Source organism: Neopsephotus bourkii, unplaced genomic scaffold, assembly GCF_033783945.1.
Source record: "Neopsephotus bourkii isolate Nb327-2 ecotype Australia unplaced genomic scaffold, CSIRO-AGI_Nbou_v1 NB_1765, whole genome shotgun sequence".
NCBI classification, from domain to species: domain Eukaryota; kingdom Metazoa; phylum Chordata; class Aves; order Psittaciformes; family Psittacidae; genus Neopsephotus; species Neopsephotus bourkii.
The window spans coordinates 10,882,196-10,897,437 of record NW_026902239.1 but is presented as its reverse complement, the minus strand read 5'-3'; the positions used below and the strand labels follow the sequence as shown (position 1 = coordinate 10,897,437).

Genomic DNA, 15,242 nt, shown 5'->3' with positions numbered 1-15,242 from the left:
TCTTTGGTATGGGAGGGAAGTTTTCCATTTGCTTTGAACTGACATAATGGAGATTTCATTTGTGGGGAGTTTATTTTTAGTTTTATATTTTCCTCCAGAGCATAAGAACAGCTGAACTGGTTCAGATCAAATGGCTGCCTAGTGCGTAGTGCCTTGCTGCTGAGAAAGGTCAAAAATAAGAGGGACACTAGGAACACAGGCAAGTGCTTCCCCCTGTATATTTTCCATGTGTCCAGCAGCTCACAGGTTACCTGAGCCAGATGCAGTATCTTTGTGTTTAGTAGCTGTTGATAGATATTTTTTTCTTCATTTTTTCTGAGTGACCTTCTCAACTTCATTAATTACCTCCTGGATCTCTCAATCATCTCTATAGGTTGAAGCCAGTTTTCAGATCCAGGATAGATTTTCCACAGACATCCAGAAGTTGCTCCCTGAAGTCACCTGCATGACATCAAGCAAGTTCTGTCTTGGAAACAATTGAGATTTGTTGCCTGTTGGTTCTTTAGACATTTGAAATGGTAAGACTGTGTGTAATGGAAAGCAAACCATGCATCTGTGGAGGTGTGGGAATTTGCAGTGTTGGTTTCTGACAGAGATCCTGGCCAAGGGGCAGGACATCCAGAATGATAGCCATAGTCTTCTCAAAGCCAAGCTTCACTGCTGCCATATCTTATTGTTCTTTTGAATGGCACTGCTACCTCCTCATCACCCTCTGCAAGCTGGTGTAATTTTCTGCTTGTCTGTACTCCAGATGTAACTATTGCTTTCTTGTCCACTTCAGGTACATAGGGATGTTGCCAGTGCTTTGCAGGGTAAGCAGTTTTGAAGGCAGAAGTCTTGCTCATGTGCCACACAAAGAAATACTGAGTTGAGAAAGGGTGTGATGTGTAGTGAATGTCCTTCAGATAACCTACCTACTATTTTGCTTTCAGAAGTTATACACTGAGGTGTCCAAAAATAAGAGAATGAAATGGGAACTAGTCACAGCTCTGGAAGAAACAGAAACAGTCCTGGTGATCTTTAACACTGTAGTGAGGACAGCAGAGCTCCTTAATGTTGTATTTTGAGGTCTGAAGAAAATGCATGTTAACAAAACATCTGAACTTTTGCATTTAAAGCAAAATCCTAATTACAGTAGATGATTTTCACATGTGTCATTTAACTTAAGTTCTTAGAGATCTCACATGAGAAGTATAGATATTCACCAGTTCTGCAAATCAGTAAGTAATTCAGTGAGTACTTACAGCCATCTCTGTTAAGGCAAAGGTGCTTATTTAGACCTCATTAATACTGATGACTTGGTTTCAAGAAAATATTTTTCTGTTGATGAAAACAAGCTTCTTTGGGGTAACCATTCCTGAATGTTTAAAACAGATTTTGAGTTTGAAATGCTTATCAATAAGTATTAGTAACTCTGGGTATGGAAAAGTTTCTTCTCTCGGCATCTGTGAAATTTCTTTGGAAAGTAATAGAATGCCCTTGCTTACACAAGTTTCTGGTGGAGGAAAGAGCTACAACTATAAGTAAATATGGCTTAAGCATAAGATTAACCTACTGATCAGCTACATTTATTAAAACTTGATAAAAGAACTCATGAAATGTCTTTTCTTACATATTTCACTGCAGATAATGCTCATGACACAAGCTGTGAAGCTTAATAGTATACAACGTGGGATCAGAAATTAAACTGACTTCCTTTATCTGCTCAGATGTAGAACCCACATATCTCTGTGTCTGGGAATGGAAAAAATGTGCATATGGATAAGCTCCATCAATTTTTGAAAGATAAACTCCTCAAATATGAGTTTACAATGTGGAAATCTTGCCCGCCAATATTCTTCATTTTCAGCATAGTCTGTATGAAGAGGATTAAGTCAGTGTGCATCCTCTCAGGGTTCAAAGATGCTTCACAGAAGGCAGAATTCCTTGCTGCTAGTCACAAGCAGCATAAAATCCACCTCTTTGAGCCCTGTCCTGTGTCTAAGATGCTGGAAATGCTTTCCCTGGCTTAGGCATGAGTCAGATAAAGTATTCGATCCATATTAACTTCACATCTTTATTTCTTTAATGTAGACACCTGGTTTTGCTTAAAGCCTCCAAGGGCTGTATAGTGAAATGGGGAACAGTCACCCAGGCCAATATAATTATACTGGACCCAGGAGGAATTGTGATAAAGGATTTTTTCATTGGCAAGACCATGCCTAAACCTCTCACAAAAAATGTGGGGGAATCTCTAAAGCTGCTCTGTGTGCACATTAAAGATGTCCTATAAAAGCACTGCATAGTCCAAACTGATGCCATGTTTATGTATTTCAGAAGAAAGAGCAAGTTGGTCTCTTCTGGCCAAAGAGATGCTGTAATTGGAATCATGGGAATAGATAGGAAGCCTAAGGAGAATGATTTTTCTGCAGGCTGAGGTTCTGGTCCCTCTCCTGCAGATACAGCTGTACCCAGCTACTGAGCCTGTGCATTTCAGTTCTTGGCGTAAAATGCCTTTCAGTAGAGGTGAACACTTTTGAAGCTGCTCCAAACAACGATGCAAACTCACCTGAAGGCAGAATCAGGCAATGGTAAGTACATCAAGAGCCTAATTGTGAGGGCCTCCATATATGTACATAAAGCCCTTCTTTAGCAGTGTCTATAGGACACCTCCTGGGTGTGATGGGACAGAACTGCCTCCTCTGGGTTACCTTTCTTCAGCTGTGGTATAGACAAGGAGCAGATGCACTTGGGTGATAAGTGTTCGGAGGTGCCTTCACCCCTCCCTCCAAAATAAGTAGAAGTTAGGAGTGGTTATGCATTCACTGGAAAAAGAATGTGAACAGGAGTGAAAAGAGTAGCTATAAGGTGCCATTTTTTTCTTGACATGCCAGTTGTCTTTTACATTTTTATCTTGCAAATGGTCAGGAAAGGCATGGCTACCTTGGGAAAGCAGTGGCAGGTGAGCATCAGGTGAGTGCAGTGGTATTTACCATATCTTTCTATGATGGATAAATCAGATGTCAGGGTCCTTAAGGCCATGCTCAAAAGTATTTGTCATTTAATAGCTCATGATAAAAATCACATTTGCATTCCCCAGAAGTTTCATTTTACTCTGAATAGGTATTTCAGCTCAGAAGTCAGGATAGGGTCAGGAGGTGGACTCCTAAATTGTGTGCACCAATTAAGAAAGACTCAGGCCCTCTAAGAAGGGGTGCCCCCACTCCAGGGTGGGCCAGACATCTCCCTTGTTTCGCTGGCTAGCTAGCAAGAGGCTTCTGCACAATGCTCCTATTTATGTGCTTCATGGGTGGGGAACAACCACGGGTGAGGGTAAAGCCTCTTAGCTGGAGTCTCAAAGGGAGCTTTGTATGCAGGTTGGCAGGGAGACTCCTCTCCTATTCACTGGGGGAGGTGGCTCTTGCTAGGGACATGTGTCTGAAATCCTTCCCTGGTACAACTGGAGGAGAGGAGCGCTGAGCTGCAGCAGGTAGCAATTCCTTTTACATTTCACAGCTAGAAAGTAGTGGTTGTGCAGTCTAAATTCCAGGTAAATGAATCATGTAATACCGTAAATCCTCTCTTAGGAGACAGGCCTCTGCTTTCAGAAGTTTTTGAGCCTATTCAAGCAACTTCAGGCTATGCTACCTACAGCAATGGGCTGAATTGGTGCCCTCCTTCCTCACTGCTTCAGAGGGATGTTGGTTTTGACGTTTTTAAGTTTAAATTCAATACAGCATCAGCCTCATCAGTCACGGTGTGAAGACAAGCCCTGTTCTGGGCTTTATCTTTGCTTTTTGCTCTTCTGAAAGTCATAGAAAGAGGAGGGGAAAAAAAGCTGTTAAATGCTTCTAGGTAATAGAACTGAGACTCAGAAATTGAAACTGGACTAGGTGCCAGGGATGGAAGTCTGAATGTGAAAAGGCAGACTTTCTGACTTGTTTGACTTGCTAATTCTGCTGTTCTGTTTACTTTTGATGGATCACATTTCTATAATGCTGATTTTATTTCATTACTATTTTATACAAATACAAAAGGAAAAGATATTAGGAAATCTAGTGTGTTTGTATTTGCATTTATATAAATAACTCTTTAGCAAGCTATTTGTTAGTTATTTCTACTGTACAGCATCAAGGGATAAAAAAGAGTTACAAGGGATAAAAAAAGAGTGTAGATATGCCTACACAAAAATTGTATTCCTAAGACAGCACTAAAAAAACCCCTCAGCCTAAAAGGCACGTGCCATTTCCACAGTCCAGTATTTGATATTTGAAGTCCATACACATAAGGATAGTAGTACAAGAAGGCAAACTTAGCAGAAAGCATCAGTTTAGCATACAGTTTGAAACATGCAATCCTGACAGCTTCTACAGCACTGGCGAGTCAGCTGCGTAAGGGCGAAAGATCTGTGACCTTACTGTCAGCAATGGCACATGAAGACCTGCTAGAGAAGGTCCTGAAAATATTCATGAAGTTTCTGACCCTCACTGTTTTTTTGTTGGGTGTTTTTTTTTTTTTTTTAATGATGACCTTTAGTGTGTGAAAGGATGTGGAAAACAAGTGAGTCACCATTTTCCAGTGGCAAGTGTAATGTTATAATTCTGTCTCTTAATGTATTTTTTTCCTGGGTGCCTTGTTGTTTTTCATGTGCCTTAGCATGCCTTCCAGGAGAATCTGCTCCAAGATTTTGCCAGGCACAGAGGTGAGACTGACTGGTCTGTAATTCCCTGGATCATCCATTCTCCCCTTCTTGAAAATGGGGGTTATATTTCCCTCTTTCCAGTAGTCAGGAACTTCACCTTACTGCCATGATTTTTCAAATATGATGGCCAGTGGCTTAGCAACTTCATTTGCCAGCTCCTTCAGGACCCATGGATGGATTTCATCAGGACACATGGACTTGTGCACGTTCAGGTTCTTAAGATGGTCTCGAACCAGATCCTCTCCTACAGTCGGCCTAGGGTCTTCATTCTCACAGTTCTTGTATCTGCCTTCCAAGACTTAGTGGGTGCGGTCAGAGCATTTGCCAGTGAAGACCGAGGCAAAGAAGTCATTCAGAACCTCAGCCTTCTCCAAATCCAAGATATCCAGTTCTCCTGACAGCTTCTGGAGGGGGCCTACATTGTCCCTAGTCTGTCATTTGCAGTGTACCTGTAGAATCCCTTCCTGTTATCTTTAACATCCCTAGCAAGTTTAATTCTAACTGGTCCTTAGCTTTCCTAACCTAGTCCCTAGCTTCCTGGACAACATCCCTGTATTCTTCCCAGGCCAGTTGGTGGCATTTACAAATTCAGCGGCTCCCATGTTTCAAAATCACATTGAATAAAGGACAGGCACTGTCAGAATAAATAATTATAGCTGTGAATTATTTGAAAAAGACAATGTAGATAGAGTGGAAGTTGACAAAGATGGAATCCATCTGAACAGAAACAGTCTTTTTCAAAGGACAGTTGAGAAGTGGTAGGATTTGAAATAATGAAAGTAGCAATAATTTCAGATAGAACCAAATAGGAACTATTTTGGAAATACTGCTGAGGCTGGTTGAACTTTGTGTGAGTGGTTTGCTGGGACGGATGATTTTCAACAGCCCATAGCAGTGTCCTTGCTGGGATAATGAGAAGCAGCAGACTGTTGAAGCAGGTTGAGGAGCAGGCACACCACAGATAGTCCAAAGGCTGCTGGTGTGGAGCTGAGCTGTAAAAATAAAGCAGCCCACCCAAAACCCCAGTGATGTCAGCAGCTTAACTTCATAAGCTCTTTGGCTTCTGAAGAATGCACTTCAGAAAGCCACTGTGCCAAGCTAAGTGCAAACATTATTTCATTTAAGATGCTCCGCTTCTTTTACGCACACAGAGAGAAGAACACAACTCTAATCAACTACATTGAACTGCAGGCTGGGAAAGCAAAAAGGGAGAAAGAAATTGGTGAAATTTCTGGGTTTTAGCATTTGAAGGGAAATCTGGTGCCCTGGGCAGGTGAAGAGGCACTATGGTGGGCATGTTTATGTTTTGTTCAGCAATCAGTGCATGGCTGTATTCTCAGAAGTCACAGTTAATGATCTGGGGAAAAATGCAATCTATCATTTACATGCCAGCTGTACTTCATTGGTTGTCACTTTTCAGCAGAGAGCCATTGCCCTGTTTTATTTTCTATCACTTCTATAAGATGATAGAGACTGGGGTTGTATGGAGGGAGAATTGGATGAAAAGATTATAAGGTAAAATTTCCATGTTTGTTATAAGAGGGCATCTTCCCAATCTCACCAGAAACCTCCATCTACAGCTTCTCTAGGAGTGTTTTTCTTTAAAAAGATGTTTTCAAGATTGATTGGTATCAGGTGTGCAGTGCCATGTGATTTGAGCGTTACTATGGTGACCACTCTTTTAGATAGGATGTCAGAGACTATAATTGTGCCTAAAAAATCCCATGTGCAGTGTGATAACCTGCACGGAAATAAGATGTAGCCTCACTCAGACCTAGGTCTGTCTGTGTGAATTTTGCTGATTTATGGCTGCACGCCATTGAAAATTGGATACTGATGTTTGGGGGAGATTTCTCTCCTCTCGCCTTTTCTGTCTGACAAATAGATAGGATTAGCTCTACAGTAGAGGAGGAAAGACTTAAGCCCTTTCAACCACCTTCTCTCCCCACCATTCTCCTTTTGAATCTATGGCTCTTTCTGTGTTGCACGCTAGCAGATACACCTGACTGGTGCTCTGCTGATGCCCATGTGACTCTACTTGTGTCTACCTTCATGCTAGGGCATGTTAAATAAGGTGTTTTACTGCTCTACTGGCATCTGCTGGACAGTGGTGAGCCCAAAATGCTTTCTCTGCTTTCAGCAAATCTCTGACCAGTGGTTAGAATTTAAATTACCCTTCAAAATGCTGCTTCCTCACTCTTTGTATTTCATGGGTCTTAATGCTGCAAGCACACATTTGCCTTTTTACAGTCTAGCTGCCAATAATGTTAAAGTCTGCATGGCTAGGTGCACAGGTTAATTGGCCCCTCTGTCCTTACACTGCTTATGTCTGTACTAAGGTAGTTTGACCTTTTGGCTACCACAGCCTGATCTCCTGTGTTTCTGCTTCAAGCCAAGTAAGTTGTAGTTGACATAAAATGTGGTAACATCCTAAATCTTATTAGCTTGGATTCTGCATCAGTAAGGAAAAGAGAAAAGTTGTAAGAAGTGGGGAAAGTATAACATGGGTTCAACGTCAAGAGGCAAGGGCTGAAGGAGCAGTGAGTTAGAGGGTATCATGCTTTCCTGGCCCAATTCCTCTACCCCAGCTACTGCTGCTCAGGAACAGCAAGGAACTCCATGCTCAGCCTTCCATGGTTGCCCTTAGGCAGGATGGTATGATCAGCAATGGGAATCCTGGTTTTGATGACTTGCTATGTCTTTTCACTATTGATCTCCTCAGAGGGCCTGGGCTCAAGGCCACGGCAGAACAACAGACCTACAAGAACGTGTGTCAGTGTATCAGACTGTGTCAGGCAGGAGACTGGATCTCAGGGAAAGGTCTACTGTTAGAAAAGAAAATTTCCCTTATGACAGAAACCCATCTGATGAAGTCTTCCTGACATTTTAATAGGGCTGGATCCTTCAAGTTGCTAAATAACTTCAGCTCTCCCCACTATCTGTAGAAGTCAACAGTACTCAGCACTCTTAAGTTCAGATTAGAAACTTGAATTGGGACCTGTTGTGTCCTAGTGGTCTTTCTTAAGGCTGCAACTGCTATTTTGAAAGGTGAAATTAGAAAATAAGATTAAATAAGTAATTATGGCCCAGTTGTACAGAGTGCTTGAGTTTTTAAGCATCCAGCTATGAAAATTAGACACCTGATTGAGTATTCCTATATGCTGGAGCTATGCAGTACAATTGTTTATAGTGCTAGAACTTGGAGTTAGAGTGGCATTTGATGGTATTGCACTTCAGTTTATTGATTTGGTATATGGTATATTGCACTTCAGTTTATTGATTTGACATTATTCCCTGTTGTATTTTACTTGTCTTTTGCTAGAGGGCTCTAATACAATAAATAAATGGAACATAGGCAGATAGTTAAAGATGAGTCCAGTTAGCAGTCCTTTAAGTCAACTTTGTCATGTCCCCACTGTATTAAATATGTGCCCTTTGACTGTGCTGAGAGTTTTTCAGAAGCCAGAGTTACTCCAGCAGTCAAATTCTTAAACTGGATTTTCCAATTGACTTTTAATGATATTCATGAATGAATGTGATATCAAGGAGCTATAAGGAACATTTCCAAATACAGAAACAACTAGAACAGACCCTAATAGAGGCATTGAGCAGTTTGAAAAATTACATATCAAAAGCAGATAAAGAATAAAAGAAGTCAGACTGATATGGAGACTGACTTGATAGGGTGATGAGCCAGGAGCATCTGTCCTTTCAAAAACCATGTTTGTTAATAAGTAATAACCACATTAATTTGCTGCTTTTTTTCTAACTGTATAAATAAGACTGGAAAATGCCAGCCAAAACTACTACATGCAGGAGAGTCAAACACAGAGTTGTTTGGCATAAAAGTGAGGTTCCACAGCTGGTTCCTTACTTGAGAAAACTGTGACAGAGGAAGTGACTTAAATTATGAATTAGTGCCTTATTCTTTCCATGTTTACTTCTGTTTCCCTGATTTCTTGCTTCTCTTTGGGGAAGGGCTTTCCCTTTTGATTTTGCTTCATTCTTCTAAGTGACAGAAACACACAACAGAAAACCATCTGGAAACCAGACTCAGTGCCAGGCCAGCCCTTTTCAGAATAAAATAGCTGATTTTTGATGCCTGATTTGGAGTACCACATGCTCTGCTCTACACGTCTCACAGCCGAACTGGAAATCTGTCACCATGCCAAAAGATGGAGGCTCTTAGAATACAGAGTCCCGCTGGATCAGTTGATAGTTCTCATCTTTTCCACACCTGTCAGGGTGAGCTGTTCAGACGGAAGTCTCTTGTGACCATCTTTATCCTGTTTTGTGTATTGCCAGCAACAAGCTGAGCATTACTTACCAAGCATACTAGGCTGTACTCCTTAAACCATGTATGGTTTAAGTACACATAGTTTCGCTCCTGCCTCACTAAAAGTTCATCAGGGAAGGAATATTTCCCTGTGAGGAGAGGCTGAGGGACTGGGGCATGTTAAGGTTGGAGAAGACTTTGGGAGGACCTAAGAGCAGCCTTCCCATATAAGGTGTACCTGAGAAGATTCAGTCAGGCTCCTTACAGAGTTGCACAGCAGCAGAACAAGAGACTATGGTAATCGACTAGAGCAGAGCAGATGTGGACTTGAGGTAAGGAGAAGCCTTTTCTTTGTGAGGGCAGTCAAGCCCTGGCATAGATTGCCCAAAGGGGTTGTGGTGTCTCTGTCCTTGGAGATATTCAGAAGCTGACTGGACAAATCCCTGAGTAGTGTGGTCTGAACCAGTTATTGATTTGAGCAGGAGGTTGGAGCAGATGACCTCCTGAGATCACTTACAGCCTGAATTATTCTAGGATTTCATATCACTGAGTTTTCTGCCTTGCTTTATCCTCTACTTCTGGCTCTGTACCAGACACCTCCTCCTGGCTATGTAGCTTGTCCCACTCTCAGAAGCCTACAAATAATGCAGGATATCACTGCAGTTCTCCACCCAGTGAGCCCTGACATGATGAAAAGTGTGCTGGTATCGGGATATTGACAAACTCCTGTTTTGTCAAAACCCTACCTTGTTTGGGAGTTGCTTAGCTAGGACTTGTAGGCAGCTGTTCCATCAGGAAAATGTTTGTTTTTTAATGCCACCATCCATTTTATTTAGAATGATGTTCTGTTGTCTTTAACATTGCTGCTCCTCTGGAAGCTGGTATTTAATTTCTCAAAATGATGGCTGGCAGGAAGCCACAGCAGTAATTAGCAGGAAGGCGGAACTGCATTCCAACAAACACATTGCTGAGGTAGTTTAGTATAACAAAAATTAAGTTTTCTTTCCGCTTCAGCAAATGAAGAAATAATACTGTCTAGTGTTCAAGCCTCAAATAAGTTCAAAGAACTTGTATTCAGGGTCCAAAATAAAGTGGAGCAATTTCTGGGAGCAGGAGCAAGAAATGAGCCAAAGACAGCGGATGCATGTTCATTTAGGCAGAAAGACAGATGGAATTAAAAAAAAAAAAGAAAGAAGTAAGCCCCATACAGCAAAACAGTGCTGACTGATTGGCAAGAGACTGACTTGACTTCCTGCATCAGGAAAGTATAAGCCATTTTTCACACCCAGTCATAACCTTGGCTGATTCTGTACCTGAGTTCAAACCTGTGCCAGCCTATCCCTGTGGCCATGTAACTCTGCTTGGTGAGGAAGATCATTCTGATCAGTGCAGGAAGTGTTAAGTTACTGATTTCCGCCTGACTGCCTCATCCATTTACTCCCATCTGAACAGGATAACTTTGTTAACTTTTCACTGTTGAAGGAGTGATGCTCCTTTTTTTAGAAGGCAGACATTTTACAACATCCTTAAATTTGTGCTTGACATTCTGAAGCAAGCATCAGCTGGTTGTGGCCTCTGAGAAACCACCAGAGTCTGCTTCCCCCAAGACCTTGCCTCATGTCTCATGTACCCCATCTGTTCATAAAGTATTCAGCAAAGTCGAGTAGGATTCCTTTGATTTAATTAGATTTTTTAGTTGTCCCAGAAGCAGTGACACTAATTCATTTTCATATGCAGAACTCTTTTTTTAGAAGTCTAAACAGAATAAAGTTGAACTAGTTTGTACTCTTCCTAATTATGTTACTTGTTCCCTTCCCCTCCTCAGATGACTTTGAGAAAAACAGCAGCAGAGTCAGAATCTATACAGAATGACCAGACACAAAGACATCATCTCAAATGTCCCCATGAATAGTCTGAAATAATGACTTACTAGTAAATGTGAAATAAAATTAGGCAGACTGCAGACCTGACTTTTATTTAAAGGGACTAAAATAACAGATTTCTAACCCAGATCAGTGGCAATTGTCTAAAATCATGATAAAGTATACAACAAGGACACTTCTTTCTGGGCCACTGTTAAATGTTTGATTTTGCATTTTTTCCCCAAAAATGTTACTTTTGGAGTTGAAATTTATGAGGTTGGCTGACAGGAAGGAGAGCAAAGAGACTCTCCCGAGAAACAGGGCCTTGGGATGACAGCAAGGAAGGATCATCAGTTTGTCTATCAAAAGCAACATTCATTGTTGCCTTGACAACTGGGCAACACTGGTAGCAGCTGCTGAGTGCACCAACTTCAAATTCAGTTAATTACTTCGGATGTGCCTGAGCAAGGATGGCTTTCTATTTGGTGAGAGCAACAAAACAGGAGGCCTTTTCTGACATATGATGTAATACGTGTTTGCATCAGTTCAGACTTGACTATGTGATGATCAGCTCTTGACCTCAGTGCAGCTTGTGAGTGTTCAGGGACTGCGGTGGTAGTAGGAAACACACAGGTGGTAGAAACGATAAGGAGAAACTGTGTTCTCTGAGTTTCCAAATAATTACATAATTATCTTCTCTTTATTTTGGACACGTTAGCAGACTGTTTTTCTCAAGTACTGTATGCCTAACAGCTTATACTGACCTCCTTTATTTTGTTTGTGATTCTAACTCCAGTATTCCTGACAACCTAATGTATGCCGTGCATTTATACGTCACCAAAGGCTGGCAAGAAGCATAATTTTTTTCCTGAGTAGTTGTATTAAAACTGTCTAAAAACTTGAGTAAATTATCACTGTTTTGAGTTTGGTGTCTGCAACTAATATATATAATTGAAAGCTGACCCTTAGGTGTGGTAACTCCTCACTGGCAGGGACAAGTTCTAATAATCATTCCCCTAGGGAGATAGAAAAAGTCAAACTTTTAGTGGCAGTGAAGTCAACATAGCATGTAGCAACAGAGGTAATTACAAGTGTCCTGTCATCAGATTAGCAGGTCTGGGTGGTGACTGATCTCATTTACTTTCAGTTGCAAGAAACATGTAAATGTCCTAAGCTGTTTTGCAACTGTTGTCTCCAAGACCCCTTAATGGGGTCCTCTTTAGTGCTTTCTTTATCACTGTTTTGCTAATGTAATATTAGCAATGCAAGGAATATATTATTTCAGAGAAATATTTTGCAGTTCTTTGCAGCATGGTTGATGTTTTTAGTGTCAAGTCTTAAATATACAGTGTTTTGGTTTAATTTTGTGTTAGTTTTACTCGTTTGGTTTAACTCCTCTCTAACAGCTAAGTGCTGTGGACACTTTTTATCTGGGCAGTTAGGAGGTAATTAGAGAAGAGGACAGGTAAGAATTAATAGTTTGTGGGAACAAAATGAGCAGTCATTATGATACTCTGCAGGAAATGTGGAAGTTGTGAATGTTTGATTTCAAGGCCTCTTCTTGTATAAGAAATAGTGACTTACATAAAAAATAGAATCAGTCTTTAGGTTTCAAGCATAATATTTTTCCTCTGTGTTTCAAGTGGGTGGCCTGACTAATGCCAGTCCTGACCCCCAGCTTCTGTGACATACCCTTTTTCCCTCTCAAAGAAAGCACTGTATTAGAGCTTAAAGTGTAAAGGCTAATGCAAAACTTGCATTAACACAAAAAGAGCGGCATTTTAGTTACAGTACTTCTTCACAGTGGAAAGTGCTGTTGCTCAACTTAATCTCTTCTCCAGGGATTAAAATATTCACATCAGAGACAGCAGCTAAAGGCAGTTTTTTCTCAGATCACTAGATGTATGCCTCTGGTCATGTTTTCAAAAGGAGGAATGAACCCTGCATGGTGATTTGAAGGAGTTGCTTCAGAGGTAATGATTTCATCAGCTGAAATGAGCGATGAGTAGATGCAGGTGCTCCGTGGGAACCAAGAGCAAGTCTGTGAAGGACAGGATCCCTAGGCATGCCCTCCTTGCAGGTTAGTTTATTAGTTCCAGCTGGTTCTCCTTTCTTGTACAAAATTGGTAGGTGGAAGCAGTTTTCTGAAGCATCCAACCTGGTAGAGGAAACTTTGACATCTAGCTTTGCAGTTTGGCTTCTTTCTGAATTGCAGGCCTGCAAATTGCCCTAAGCAAAGGTGTCATGGCACATGTCTTCTTGGCTGAAGAATGGACATAAATCCATGCCCAGATGCTATGAAGAATTGTGGTGTGTGGTACAAGAGGAGGCAAGGTAAGGTCCAGGAACAGTAGTGGGCCGTCATCATGACAATCCACAAGAAGCTTGATTTTGCAAAGGGCTGCTTGCAGTAGGCTTGAATCCATCTTTATTCAGTTTAGAGAAAAGTGGGTTTTATCAGCTGTAGTATGGTCCTGAACAGTTCTGTATCCAGTGAAGTTTAGAGAAGTTTCTTCTCCTCCCTAGTCATTTCACCTTAATGGCTATAACAAGAGCATTTAGACAAAGAAGAATCTGGATGACTTATGTCCTCAGGCATCAATGTACATGGTGGGGGTATCCCATATAATTACGTGCAAATTACAATGTGAATTATGTCCACAATACCAATAACCTGAAATGCCTTTATATTCATCTTGTAAATTTAGGAGCGTTCTAGACAACTGAGCTTCTAAATGCATTAAACTGAAGGTGAGAAGACTTTTTTCAGCTGTTAAAAAAATGAATAAACAAAACTCTTTACTGTAGACAAAGTGATCAAGTAGAAGTCTTAGCAATATTATTTGGAAAATTTCTTGAAATGAGAAATGCAAAAATGATTTCTTGATAAACGATGACATGCTAGAACAGACTTTCCACAATCCAAACATTATGTTGTTTAAGAGGTTCGGAATACTCTCAGTGCTGCAAGACTAATAAAGTTTATCTTGAGTTTACAGCAAATAATCTGTCCTTACATATGTAATGGACAAATTTTCCTTAAAGCATCCTGCTGCCTACTTGGAAGCTCCTAGATCATTAGTTTATCTGCACCCAAGCCACTTGCCAAACTTATAAATATGAAAGTCTGTTTGCTGAGTCACAGTTTTGGAAGCTGCAGTACCAGTTCAGAAAAATCTATCCTTTAGCTGGTAGAAATCCTGGAGAGCTGCAAAGATGTATAATATATATGCTTTTGAACTTTAAAATACAAAAGGGAGAACTTGTGACAGACCTTTTGTATCTCCATGTTGTTTTCTTCCTGTCTCAGTAGTTAGGTAACTGTAAAGCAGTGAAAGTCAATACATAAAATGTCAGGTTTGAAAGGGGGTGTGTGCAAAGAAAGCATTTTAGGCTAAGAATGTGGTTCAGAGCACTGACTGTACAGTTTGTCCAGTAATATCAGCGGAAGCAAAAGCATGGGGTTTGGTCTTTGGTAAGCAACAGATTTGGAACAAGACAGCGTTTTAACTTTACATAGCATTCACAATTTTATGCTTCCCTGCTGATACTAGGTATGATTTATTGAATAAAGGGGGAATAGAAAGACGGGAAATGTGCTGGAAAGGGGCTAATGGGGCTCTAGCCATTGAATTACCCCAGCTGGGTTGTGTATGTGCATCAGCATTGTGGCAACCACATACTTCCTTTCTGCTACTGCAGCACAGGTAGGTGGACCCTGGCAACCTTTTTTTGTCCCCCTTTATTCTCTTCAGAACCTGCTCCTTAATTAGAAACCTATTCTTGCTTTGCCTTGCCAGCTATACTTGTAAAATAAATTAGGCATATCTTGTAACCAATGGCCAAGGACAGTTATGTAGTTGAAGTTTCTTCTGGATAGTGTTAATTAAGCAAAACCAATAAAATAGGCATAATTGACAAGCACAAGAAGAAAACTAATTTTACAGAGTGATAAAAGCTCCAGGGAAGATTGCAGTTTTTCCTGTGAATTTATGCTCTCTATTCTATCAGCTACTGTTGCAGAAATGTTGAGGTGGAGGCTGAGAAGTGGTAGAATTTATTTTGCAGTATTCTGAAATTCAGTAATCTCTCCATGACAAACCAGTATCTACTTCAAAATGCTGATCTTTATATTATTATACCTGTATGGAGCAACATTTTTATAACTAGTACCTATGGAACAGATAGGGGTTCTATGAACCCTTCACAACATTTGCACTGGGTTTCATAAGTATTACTACTTAATATGAAAGTGCAGAGGCAACAATGTTCATCCAAGAGCGAATACAGGGAAGAAAATGTTGTACTTGGCAACTGCTGAATTATTTAATAGATCAGAGTAGGCTTTAATGTAGTTTCATACTATACCCAAATAAATACATTAAGCGATTTGAAGGGTAACTTAACCATTTAAAAAAATGGT

The 15,242-nt window shown here is 40.6% G+C and overlaps 1 protein-coding gene across 8 annotated transcripts in view; it reads left to right on the top strand.

Annotated features, from left to right (window-relative positions):
* The window catches only part of PKIB (cAMP-dependent protein kinase inhibitor beta), a 52,092-nt gene that overhangs the window by 17,090 nt on the left and 19,760 nt on the right, over window positions 1–15,242 (top strand). For 4 of the 8 annotated variants that reach the window (XM_061378099.1, XM_061378097.1, XM_061378098.1 and 1 more), the window contains exon 2: window positions 374–518. The exons of 2 other annotated variants lie outside the window; for them this stretch is intronic. The gene's annotated coding sequence lies outside the window, so the exon portion shown is untranslated. Of the gene's footprint in view, window positions 1–373; window positions 519–3,353; window positions 3,470–6,101; window positions 6,197–15,242 lie in introns of those variants that run through there. 2 more of the 8 variants (XM_061378100.1, XM_061378101.1) reach the window with 2 other exon arrangements.